At 34.5% G+C, this 13,435-nt stretch overlaps 1 pseudogene; it reads left to right on the forward strand.

Moving 5' to 3' along the window:
• The first annotated feature begins 11,425 nt into the window (after positions 1-11,425).
• Positions 11,426-12,764, forward strand: LOC127085826 (probable indole-3-pyruvate monooxygenase YUCCA10; annotated as a pseudogene).
• Positions 12,765-13,435: the final 671 nt, after the last annotated feature.

Raw genomic sequence — 13,435 nt, forward strand, 5'->3', positions numbered from 1 at the left:
AAGAAGCTGCCAGCGAAAAAATGAGATACGCTGCGTTTTTGTTATGGAGGCGTTAATTACGGAATTGCCACTGGTCCAATAATTAATATATTATTTCATTTTCTTTTTTCATGTTGATTTCATTTTTGTTACATGATCTTAGGAAAATCATATCTCACTCGTTTCTTGTCCAATTTTGGTGAGATTTTTTGCATTGTTCTTCTTGAAATGTGTAGAATTTTATCATGATTTTTGTGAATTTTTTGCACGTGTGGAAATTTAATTGGCCTATTGATTTTGTTCATGTGTGCATTTTGTGTATGTTTCACCATATCCTTCATGAAATACTCATACTTGTAAAGAAATGGATGAAAATTTTTGTGCTTGTTCTGGACATGTTGATGGTGATTTCCATGTATAGTTTGTAAATTTTGGATCTCTGGTTGATTAGATATGATTTTTTGAATTAAGGAGTGACAATTTGTGTCACACCAAGCTAGGTCAACTTCATGATTTAATTTAAAATGCTTAGGGATGTTGATTTGAGCTGAAATTTTGTGTGAATGAACATTGATGTGTCAAGATAACATGTGAATTTTGCTGGAATTTTTGATGGAGTTTTCAAATTGATTGATAATTTTCTTCTCTGTGTGTTCATTTGGTGATCTTGTATGACACATGTTGGCATTTTGCTTGTGAAATTCTCATATGGTATTGGATGAAGATGAAATTTGATATGTTGATTGTAGACACATTGTGGGACATCATGCTTTTAGTCCCATTCATTTATTAATTGTTGTCACTGTTTTATGAATTATTGAAATGGATGCTTGCTTGGATGTCTTGAATTGGCTTACACAATTGTGTCTGGATTTCTTGATTTTCATTGACCTACTTTCTTTTGTCCAATTGAGCTGAAAATTGACATGCTACTTGTTGATTGTGTCCTGTTTAGGTGTGAATTATTTGAGGATTTTTGGAATTGTTTTGGTATGCCTTTGATTGAAGTCATTCTGTTTGGACTTTTGGTGTTGTATTTGACCTAGTTTGTGGTATATTGTGCATGAATTGATATTGGTGAATGATATGAGCATGAGACCAATTGCATTTGCTTTCTATTTGTTTGAATGTGATTTTGGATTGGTTTTGCTTGCTGTTTAGATTTTTTTTATCCCTTTGGACCCTAGGCTTGGCCTAGTGGTCTAGTTTCTCACATTTGGTGTGGATTTTCAGGTTGAAATGCAAAAAGGCTTAAAGGAAAAAGTGCAAGTTGATTAAATTGAGTTTTGTTTGATGTTGTAAACTAACATTGATTTTGTGTTGTAGGTTTGATGCTTGAGCTTGAGCTCATGGCTTGCACTTATGTGCAATTAACTTGTGTTGTCTGTATAGATTGACTTTTGCTGTTTATTGTTGGTTTGCCTGAGTACTGATGATACTTGATTGATTTCAGGTACATTTAGTCGCTTACAGTTCTTTAAGAACTTGCTTGCTGCTGCTTGGTTTTTTAACCAGTGGAGGTAGAATCTCTATACTTCATGTAGTCTGGAAGACCTGGCCTGTTACCTGGCCAGACAACTGTCTGAAGTCCTCCTTAAGAGGCGATGTCTGTGGTTGTTTACTTTTTGTGCCAAGCAGGTAAAGACCTCTATGAGGCAATTGGTGGATCAAAGGGATATGCAATCTATCCCCCACTATTCTGTTGAGTCGTCCCTCTGCTCACACGGCTGTGTGTTGATGCATTGGGACACAAACCCAAGATCTTGTGCTGTTGCACAATCGAGTCAGAGTCTTGAGCGTAGAAGGGTCCCTCCATTCTGGACCCACGCTCCTTTGTCTGAAGCTCTCCCTGGTCAGGGATAAGAGCTGTGAAGTCTAATCTTCACTCACCTTTCATCTGCTTCACCTTAGCCCCTCAATGGCAAGGTTAAGAGCGAATACTACCCATGTACAGATGACTTGCTTCGGCAGTCAAACCCATTGTTTGAGCCTCACTTGACTGGTTATAGTGTGTGCTATGTGAATATTTGCTTGAAATGCTTGTTTTGATCTGTTGATGCTTGTATGCTTGCTTTCTTCCTGGATAGGATTAGCTTGCAGTTGTGCAAGTAGGTAGAAACCTCAACGTAGGGCAATGATGCATGACAACACTAGGCTCGAGTACAGCTCCCTGGTAGTGTGTCTTCCCTTGGTTTCTGGCTAGAATTTCTTTCCCTTTAGGGGGAACTACATCGCCCTGATCCTCGTTCCAGACGAGGTATGTAGGCAGGAGACCGTGCGAGGTCTCTCCGGGCACTTTTTTTCTTTTTGTGTGTGTTTACTTGTTATCTTCTTGTGTGTTTTGGTTCGGATGCCGATGTAAGTCCAGTGATTGGCGGTTGGGCTCCATGTTTGCCCTTTTGTGTGTGTTTTGGTTCGGATGCTGATGTAAGTCCAGTGATTGGCCTTCAGGCTCCATGTTTGCCGGTGTGTTTGTTTGCTTGTTTGGCGTGCGTGAGCCGAACTACGGCAGCTCTGATTCTCGTTCCAGACGAGATACGTAGGCATAGGATGCGACGTCCTATCGAGCTCTCTTCTTCTTAACCCCATCTGTGTTGTCTTCGGTGCGTGTGTGTGTGATGTTTTAGCAACCTTTTCTTTCTTTTAGAGCGTGGATCCCGTCGAGTACGACGGACGTGAGGGGTGCTAATACCTTCCCCTTGCGTAACCGACTCCCTTACCCTTTCTCTTTGGTCGCGAGACCATGCTTTTTCCAGGTTTCTCTGAGCGTTTCCTTTCCCTATTTTGGGATAAATAACGCGCAGTGGCGGCTCTGTTTGTGTTTTTATTTTAGCCCGCCGGTTGTTTTTCGCGGATGCGACACTTAACACCATGGATATAAACATCAGAACCGTAATTCCAGGGTATAGCTTTATTAGAAGTATAAGGAATAGGGCCAGGAGTGGTAATAATCATGGGAGGCACTCTAACTTCAGCAACAGTCTTCACCAGGCCTTCAGCAGTAATTTTGATAGGACCCTTGGAAGTGATCTTGACAGGGCCTTTGGAGGTAATCTTCACTGGCACTTTATCAACCATATCCACATCTTCAAACTTCTTACCTCGAGTTAGGTGTTCACACATACTTTCCACATAAGGAGTTCTCTCAAACAATATAGTGTAATTGTCCATGAGGCGTTGAATACCATCTTTCAACTTCCAGCAGCTATCAGGTTTGTAGGCACAATAAAAACAGTCTTCGTTGCAACCTGGAAAGAATCCAGCCTGCACCAGCTTCTTCTTGATAATAGATAAGGGAGTAGTCACATCTGCTACTGAGGAAACATATGAAACTTCATCAACAGCATTAACAGTCTTCTCATGATTGGGCATGGGAGCAGTAATCACATTTGGAGTCCCAAGAGGGTCAAATTCAATCTCCCCAGCTTCAATCATATCTTGAATCTTATTTTTCAGCACCCAGCAATTGTTGGTGTCATGTCCCGGACAATTAGAATGATAGGCACATCGTGCATTAGGATTGTACCGAGGAGAGGAAGTATTAGGATTCTGAGGAGGGTCCTTCAAAGTAATGAGTTCCCCTTTCAACATGTGTTGCAAGGCTTGGGCCAGTGACATGTTGATCTTGGTGAATTGTCTTCTAGGCTTCTGTTGATTACTCTGTGGTAGCTCTGGTGTTGCAGGAATAAGATTAGAAATGTGAACTGCTCCTACGGATTGGTGACTTCTGTTACGGCCAGGTTTACCATACACATCATTAGACTCCTTCTTTCCACTAGGGGGCTTCTTTGCAGTGCTTGATGAAGAGGCACCCACCTGTATCTTACCACTTCTTATGCCACTTTCCACACGCTCTCCAGTCATTATCAGCTCAGTGAAACCAGATGATGAGCTTCCAATGAGGTGACTATAGAAAGGACTATTCAGCGTACTCATAAACATATCCACTAGCTCCCTGTCAGTCAGAGGAGGTTGAACTCTGCCAGCCAGGTCTCTCCATTTCTAGGCATACTCCTTGAAATTCTCCTTAGCACCCATTGACATGCTTTGTAGCTGCATGCGAGTAGGTGCTAAATCAGCATTGTATTGGTATTGCCTGTAGAAGGCCTCAGCAAGATCATTCCAATCACGGATATTGACACTCTCCAATTGATAGTACCATTCCAATTGAGCTCCAGACAAGCTCTCTTGGAAGAAATGAATCCATAACTTCTTATCAGCAGTATGTGGTTGAATCCTCCGGACATAGGATCTTAAATGCAGCTCGTAGGATTTAAATTTGTTTAAACCACCAAAAAGTAAACTTTTATTAGTAATAAACTTGTTTGCCCCTTGGGCTTACAATAAAAATGAAATGAATACAAAAAATGGGGTTTTAAGTCTCCCATGGACGTTTCCTCTTTGTTGAGGTATGAGTTGAGATTCCGCTCCTCGTGAAGTTGTTTTGTTAGCTCCAGGATTCTTTCCTGACTTGCCTTGTAATGAGTCTCAAAAGTATCTCTTTGCTCCTTCAACTGGATCCAGGACCTCTGTAACTCTTCCATGTCAGTGGGCATGTCTGGATGAAGAATGATGTAAGAAGTATCTCCTTCAGCAACAGGCTCCATGGTAACTGGCAGGATAGCAGGATATGGCCTCATAAGAGTCTGAGCACGAGATCGTACCCATCTGAGATATGGTTCCATAGGAATAGTGTACTTGGGTTCCAGAGTCTTGCTGTCAACCTTGTTCACTTTACCCCATGCTTGTATGAACCTTTGACGGTAACCTTGAAGATCGTTGTCGTAGTCGAACACAATACCCTGAATAAGCATGTCATGAGGACCATCAGTCCGAGCGTAACCAAACTGACGTAGAGCTAAAGAAGGGTTGTAGGTAATGCCCCCTCTTATGCCAAGGAGTGGCACATTAGGGAACTCCCCACAACGGTCAATGATGGTAACATTCTCCATAGATCTAGAGCACCAATGAATATCTGAATGAGAAAGTGACATAATCCTCTTGGACCACCTGAACCCTTGTTCATTCTTCATCACTGATCGAGGAAGGTGAGAAATAAACCACCTAGATAATAGAGGTATGCAACACATCAGAGTTCCTCGTGCCTTCGTAGTACGGGTATGAAGAGAGTGTAAGATGTCTCCAAGTAATGTAGGCACTGGATTGCGAGTCAGAAATATGTTGATGGCGTGTACGTCTATGAACTGGTCTGGATTGGGGAACAGTACTAAGCCATAAATCAATAGGGCTAAGATCTCCTCAAAAGCATCATAACTCATAGCCTTCAGGAATACTTGAGCTTTCTCCATCAATACCTTAGCAAGAATACCCTTAACTCCACTCCTTGTTTCTAGGACAATGTCTGATCTCTTTAAATGTAAGGCTGCAGCAATGACTTCAGGTTTAGGCTCTTTTTCCAAGCCTGTGAAGGGTTTCTGATCAAGAATAGGTATACCCAGAAGCTTGGAGAACTCTTCCATTGTAGGAACCAGCTGATAGTCGGGAAATGTGAAGCAATGATGTTTAGGGTCAAAGAACTGAAACATGACACTCATCATGTCTTCATTGAACCTTGAAGTGACTAGATCCAGTAGGTGACCATGCCTCTTGATGAACTGGGAGTTTTCAGAAACTTGAGAGACCAATTCCTTAAGCTTAGGAGGTATTCCTACAAAGTTGATCCGGATAGTATTCCTACGAGCAGAAGCCATGACCTGCAACAAAGAACAAAGATAAATCCTTTGGTCCTTGAAATGGTTAGTGAAAATGCTATGCTTATGATGCATGATGATGCTATGATGTTATGCTCAATCACAAACATGTGGCACACACAAACAAGTCACACAATAGCCCTAGGTTTGAAGGCTTGCATGAGGTTTAAAGGTAAGTACCCTCCCCTGAAGTTTAGTTGATTCATCCTGTTCTACAAAAGTAACCAGGTTCTAAGGGATCTCAAAATCATTGATCCTTCACAAGGGTGGTTATTCAGTAGGCAACTTACTTGCCAACCAAAACCCTCCAAGTTTAGGATCTCAATGAGTGTAGTATCGAGTATCAACCAACTTCAGTCTTCACCAAAGCCGGTTATCTCACTACTTTCTAAAGGCCAAGATGGGATGACTAGGGTTCTAAAAGTCAGTTAGTGTATTGACAACATATGGCAGCCTCATATTATCCTCAACTTGCTTAAGGAACATAAGCACCAACCAAGAAGTCACACTAACTATGGCCACCAGATCAACCATATCGATATACGCCGTACAGTTTCCTTGGTCTATTGCCATTTACCTAAGGTACACTAGATCCGGGTTAGGGTCTTTCACACATAAGAGCACCCAACAGATAAGTATAAAGCAAACAAGGCAAACAATTTTAAAGTGATCTAATTCCTAAGGGTACCCCTCTTTTATTAAATCCCCAGCAGAGTCGCCAGTTCTGTAACACGGTGGGAGAACTGACTTTAGTTAAATATTGCGGATAGCAAGAGTCGCCACCGACTTTTATTTTATCCAAAAGGAAAGGACATAAAAGAACAGGAAAGACCTTAAAAAGATTTTGAGTTCGGGGGGTAGGTTATACAAAGGGAAGGTATTAGCACCCTTTATATCCATGGTTATCCATGGGCTCTTAGTTACTTAGCTCACTTTGTTTGTTTGCAAGAGTGTAGTGTGTGATTAGAAAAATTTCTTTAAGTACTTTGTAATGACCCTCGTATGGGTGTATACAGAGCCTAGTTTAGAAATTGTGAGGTGTAAAAGTAATTTTGAAAAGTGTGAGCAAGTAACTATGAGATACCTACCCTAGATTAAGTCTTTCGTGTTCTCGTATATTCTTTCAATGGTAAGACTGTCCCTATTATTAAGGAATAGGTAGTCATTACCTTGGATGTGTTTAAGGGACGGGCGTAGGGTCATCGTATGGTCAATGAAGGCAACATAAGGGGTGTCTTTAGCAACTCGTAGGGACTATCATCATATTTACCGAAGGGACAAGATCATTATATCGTAGGCAACCTCGTAGGGACTTGATCTTTTAAGTTTATAGGGACTTGATGATTTTTCTGTTTGAAGGGACTTTGCTTAAGACACCCCTATTTTCGAGGGACTTGACCATTTAAAAAAGGCAACCAAGAGGAATACCCTAGGAAGTACAGATGGCGATCAAAGATCGACTTACGTGTGTGAGTGTTATTTTTCAGATATTTGTCTTGAATTTAATTTTCTAAGTTCAATTATTTACAGTTAGTTTTTTGCACTCCCTAAATTACTAACCACGCAATAAATATTTACAAAAATAAAAGCAAGAAAAATAAATTCCTAAACTATTACATGGCTATGGGACAGATACATAATAATCAGGCAAGAAAGAATAAATTTACAACCTATACATTTGTTCCTAATATTATAAATAAAACAAAATTAAAATAAGGAAAATAATGAAGCAAAAATAGAATAGATAAAAACAAATAATAATAAAATAATAAATAAACAATGGCAATAAAGCAATAATAAAATAACAATAATAATAAAGTGATAATAAAAAGGTTAGAATTTTAAAAGAAATTATTTTAGGTTAAACAAGTTAGATTTTTTAGAAGTTATTAGAAAAATATGAGTTTAAAATAAATTAGTAATAATAAAAGAATTTAAAATACATTAATGTACAAATTATAAAATAAAAGAGTTATATGAAAAATATTAAGTTAGTTATTTACAAAATAAATAAAGATTATAGAAAATATCAAATTATTAGATTAATAGGTTTATTATTATTATTCAATTAGAAAAATGGTCAATTAGATTTTATTTACAAAATATATAAGGATTTATTATTATAAGCAAGTAATAAAAAAAAGTTATTAAAATAGTTAGTATTTATTATTTATTTACAAAAAATATAAAGGTTATAGAAAAATATTAAATAATTAATTTAGTAGGTTTTCACGCCCTACGTTACTAAACCACGCAGTTAATATAGGATCAATGGCAGGAATTTAAATGGCAGAAAAATAAAATGGCAGAAAATAAATGGCAGAAAATAAAACCCTAATTATTACAACGCTTTGGTGCAGTTACATAATAAAGATGGCGAAAAGTAAAACTGAAAATATTACAAGTTAAAACTTAAAATATTACAAGGGCGAAGCAGTTACAGTGTATGAATAACATAAATATGAGCGAAAATAGGAAATAATAATAAGGTTTGTTAAGGTTTAAAAAAAGGTTTATGGTTTAGAGGAAATAACACGGTTAAAGTTTTAGGTTTGAAATTTAGAGTTTGTGGCGAAATTGTCAGGGTTTAGGAAAAATCAGGGTAGTTAGTTATGAAAAAAAATGTGCAGATCTAAATATATGTATATAAAAAAAATATGAATTAAAAAAACAACGGCGTTGCTAGCGCAAAATTGCGATTATCGCAACTGGATCGGATAACACAAATGTCACGCCTCACACATATGAACATGTATTTGAAACACAGTAACAAATATATCAACAAAATAGATAAAATATATATCATATATAAACTATTACCAAACTGTGTGTACGATAGTATAGATCAGCCACTCTCAGTTTCTCTTTTTTGTTCTGTCTTTTTGGCCTCCCTCTATCAGTCATGCTAGTAAATATATATAGGAACAAATTAGGTTAATGATAATGGGCCTAAGTTTATTTTGAAACCCAATATTAAATTAAAAACTGAATAAAGTTAAATAATTAAAATAGTTAAAATTAAAATAAAAACTAATTAACCTATTTATTTATTCTAGACCCAATATAAAAATAAATAGACTAAAAAAAAATAAAAGTCGGGCACCAAAATGCTCGAAAAAATAAAATGAACACGTCAAAATAATCAGCGCGAAATAAATGACTCGGAAAAATACAGCGTTTGGTCGGATTTTGAAATAAAAATTATGACCGTTTAAACTGCTCAAACTGATCAACATATGACCAAAAATAGTCGTAAAAATATTTTTAGCATGTCAAATTAAACCACGTGAACCGCAGATTAATGTTACCGACATTTGCAAACTTAAACTTGACATTTTTTCATTGACTAATTTTAGGCACAGTTAAAAAGTTAATTTGACCAGTCTGTTTGTAAATTCCGAGAAATTATTCCGGCTAATATTAAGACAGAAAAAAATGTTATGCTATGAAGATGATGCAAATGAATGTGAAACAAAAAATTGGTTAGAGTTAAAAATAGAGGGCAAATTTTGGGGTGCAACACCGTTTCCTTTCATTTTCAACCTTTTGCAAAACACTCAGATCTAACCTAAACACATTGTTTCCCAATACCATAGAATCAAGATATGTGATTCTGTTACAATTCTGAACAACAATTCAACATTAATTCTTTGAATAGAAATCAATCACACAACGCCTCACCGTTTCACTCATGGTTCCCGTGGTGTTTCCCTATTGATCTGAACCAGAGCTCTAGATACCAATTGTTGATGCACAGGGTGATACAGATGAACAATGAATAAGAGAGAAGAGAGAATATTAACAAACTTCTCACTACTCAAAACGGTTACACAGGAAAAAAGCACACACATAATCCAAAAGGAATAATAGTACATTTTGTTCACACCACTCATTTGTTTAAATACAAGTGAAATTTTAGAAGAAATACTAAAATATCATCTAATAAAGTTTGTCAACAAATTTATAAAAATATGAATTAATTCTAAGAGACAGTGTATCGGTGATATAGATTTCTATTGTTGATCATATTTTTTGTTTATTTTTTATTTATAAAAAATTCACTTACAAAGAGTATGCAAAGAAAATATGCGGTCTTTTGTGCAAACAGAAATTTGAACATTAATAAATTTGAACATCTTAACGCAAGTTTACACAAACAACATCGATTGATGTGTGTAAACAGAAATTATATCAATTATAATATCAACTTATATATTTTTATCAATTTAATTTTTCTGGAAATTTAGACGACAACTAATTACGGAAGTGTATATTATAAATAAAAATCTATATATGATTAAATATATTAATGGAACCAGCAATTAAAATCTATATATTGACTATATCAGTAAAAAAATAAAATTAATTTTATATATAATAATAACCGAAGAAAATATTTCATAAAAACAAAAAGGTTTTCAAAGAAACAATAGGTATTAAATATATTTATAACAATGCATGAATACTTGTATATTTGATTTAAACTAAAAGTTAAATTCAGAGAATATTTTGATTAAATAAATTGTAATTTACAACTTAAATAATATATTTATAAATGGATTAATTGAAATAAACTGACAGTGTAAAGAGATTTTACACTGTCAGTTAATCATAGACGTTGGATATTAAAATAAGTTTGACTTTTATTTTAAAAATCTATAAAGTATTGCAAATGGGTGATGGTGATGAATCGACGATATAAATCTTTTTACAATGACAATGCATAGTAATTAATCTCTTTATAAATTGACAAAAAAATCAAGAGCATGTTTTGGACCATTGACAACTATGCCTGAATTTTTCTAAATAATTTTAAAATATAATTTGAAAAGAATGTAATTTTGTAGGACATGAAAAATATAATAAATTACTCCAAAATTAATAATAAAATTGATATTATTTATAGAAAAGTGTATTTTATTAATAAAAATACATATTTATAACATAACATTTTTCAGTTTATTGCAATTATTAAAATCCTAACCGATCATTGACTCGGTTAAGTCACCGGGTCATTGAATTATTCATAGCACTAATAGGTCATTAGTTGAACCACATAATTGATAATTTAAATTATACAAACGAAAAATAATAGTATTTAGGAACCAACTTTTTTTTTTGTTTTTTTTTAATTTTTTAAATTGTTTTTACTTTCCATCCAAAAATAAGTCATTTTGAGGAATTAAAAAATAAATATAAAAAGATCAATTTGTTGGTTTAAAAAACTTATTGGTTCATAGGTCTAATCGATAAATGGGTTAAATATCACACTATTTTTTATCAGATCAATTGCAGTTAGATTCCTATACCGTTATTAGATTGTCATATCCTTCAAATCTCTAGTCAATCAATCGGCCAATCCAGTCAAGATTTTAAAACAGATAAGTATTAATATAATTTTTCCATATATAAAATTATGGATAAATCATCATTTTATTTAATCTTATCACCTTATTTTATACCATTTTTAACATAAAGAATAAATTGTATTGAAAGAGAGAAAGAAATGTGAATATACACATTTTTCATATAGAAATTTTATAAAAGAAAACATATATAGTAATTATTTGAATGCACGGTCAAATCCAAATATTATTGTCAATTTTGTTTTTTTGCATTCATGTACCAATCCACCAAAACATGTTCTTAAGCTTCCATACATGCTTATAAATTCAATAATTTCTAGATGAATAAAAACATTGAAGATACTTAGGCCCTAGATTATCTACAACAATATGCAAGAATTCACCATTGTAATTGTTGGTGGTGGTCCTTCTGGCCTAGCAATTTCAGCTCTACTAACGCAAAACTCCATCTTGCATGTCATACTTGAAAAAGAAGAGTGCAATGCTTCTCTTTGGAGGAAAAATGCTTATGATCGTTTAAACCTCCATTTAGCTAGTGAGTTTTTCTCTTTACCTCTCATGCCACATCCATCCTCTGGACCAACATACTTAACCAAACACCAATTTCTTCAATACATAGATAAATATGTCGATCATTTTGACATAAAACCTCTTTATTATCGTGTCGTTGAGTCTGCTAAGTACGATGAAGTTATGAACAAATGGGTTGTTGAAGCAACAAACACCCTAGAAGGTGCCTTGGAAGTTTATGAGACAAAGTTTCTTGTGATTGCCTCTGGCGAAAATAGTGAAGGTTTTATTCCTAATGTTCCTGGATTAGGGAAATTTGAAGGAGATGTGGTACATTCCAAGTACTACAAATCTGGTTCAAAATATAAATCAAAAAATGTATTGGTTGTTGGGTGTGGTAACTCAGGAATGGAGATTGCATATGATCTCCATAACGGGGGTGCTAACACTTCCATTGTCATTCGAAATCCGGTAAAGACACTTTCTTTACTTAATATTAATCATACAACTTAGGTCCATAAATAGTTTAAGGATAAACATGTGTTGTGATGATATTTTATAATTTAATGATTTTTTTGCAGCTTCATGTCTTCACCAAAGATATGATTCGTACAGGGATGTGTTCGGTGCAATATTTCCTGTTTATATTGTGGATACAATCATTACGCTACAAGCAAAATTCAAATATGGTGATATGTCGAAATACGGGATTTATCGTCCTAAAGATGGACCTTTATATCTTAAAAACACTACAGGAAAATCTGCAGTTATTGATGTTGGAACCATTGAAAAGATTAAGGAAGGAGCTATAAAGGTTGTTCCTTTGGGTATCAAAAAAATCGAGAAGAAGAATGTTATCTTTGAAAGTAATATGGAGAAAGAGTTTGATGCCATTGTTTTTGCTACTGGCTACAAAAGCGTAGCTAATGAATGGCTAAAGGTACATTTCTTTTGGACTTTATTCTTTATTTTCTCATACTCCTTGTGATTATAAACTAATTGGTTATTTTTCTGTTTGTTTTTTAAGGATTACAAATATGGTCTTAATGAGAAAGGGTTCCCTAAAAATCCTTTCCCGAAACATTGGAAGGGAGATCATGGATTGTACTGTGCTGGACTGGCAAGAAAAGGTTTGTTTGGAGTAAAAAAGGATGCTGAGGCAATTGCAGAAGACATCAACCAAATTCTTAAATTGTAAAATTAAGTATTATTATCCATTGAATAATGAAATCTAGACTGAGAATTGAAGAATTAGTAGTTGTTTTGTGTTGTTATTATCCAGTTATAATATGTACTTATAATCTATAATTTGTATTTATATATGTAATAAATCTCTTCTTAGAAAACTATCATGTAACATTTTTCGAACATAATTTAGCTCATACAATAAACAAATTGTATTTTTCATTTCTCATATATATGAATATCATTATTCTCTTGTTAATTAAATTTAACCATTCAATTGTAAAGAAGAATTACAAACTTCAAAAAAAACACAATTGAAATTTAATATATGTTAATTTAAATTTCATTTGGATTTTGATATTAACATTTTCACTGTTCTATGAATTCCTATCTAACAATAATAAAACGTACCCAAATCCATGATATCAATTCTTGTTCGTTTTGTATTTGGGTCTTGATTTTTGACTTGCATTTTTCCTCCTATATTCCTTCTTGTTTTATGTATATTTGATGATAAAGATACCGCTATTTTGTTTTGTAGGAAAGGAAATTCTTATGTATGCATTCTATTCCTTTGATTCCTATTTTATAGGTAAAAATCTCAACACACATATTCCTAACTGTCATACAGGGAGAGGAGAGGGGGTTAAATTTTGTTTTTAATTTCAAAATAAAAATCTCATT

The sequence above is a fragment of the Lathyrus oleraceus genome, chromosome 5 (genome assembly GCF_024323335.1).
Source record: "Lathyrus oleraceus cultivar Zhongwan6 chromosome 5, CAAS_Psat_ZW6_1.0, whole genome shotgun sequence".
Classification (NCBI taxonomy): Eukaryota; Viridiplantae; Streptophyta; class Magnoliopsida; order Fabales; family Fabaceae; genus Lathyrus; species Lathyrus oleraceus.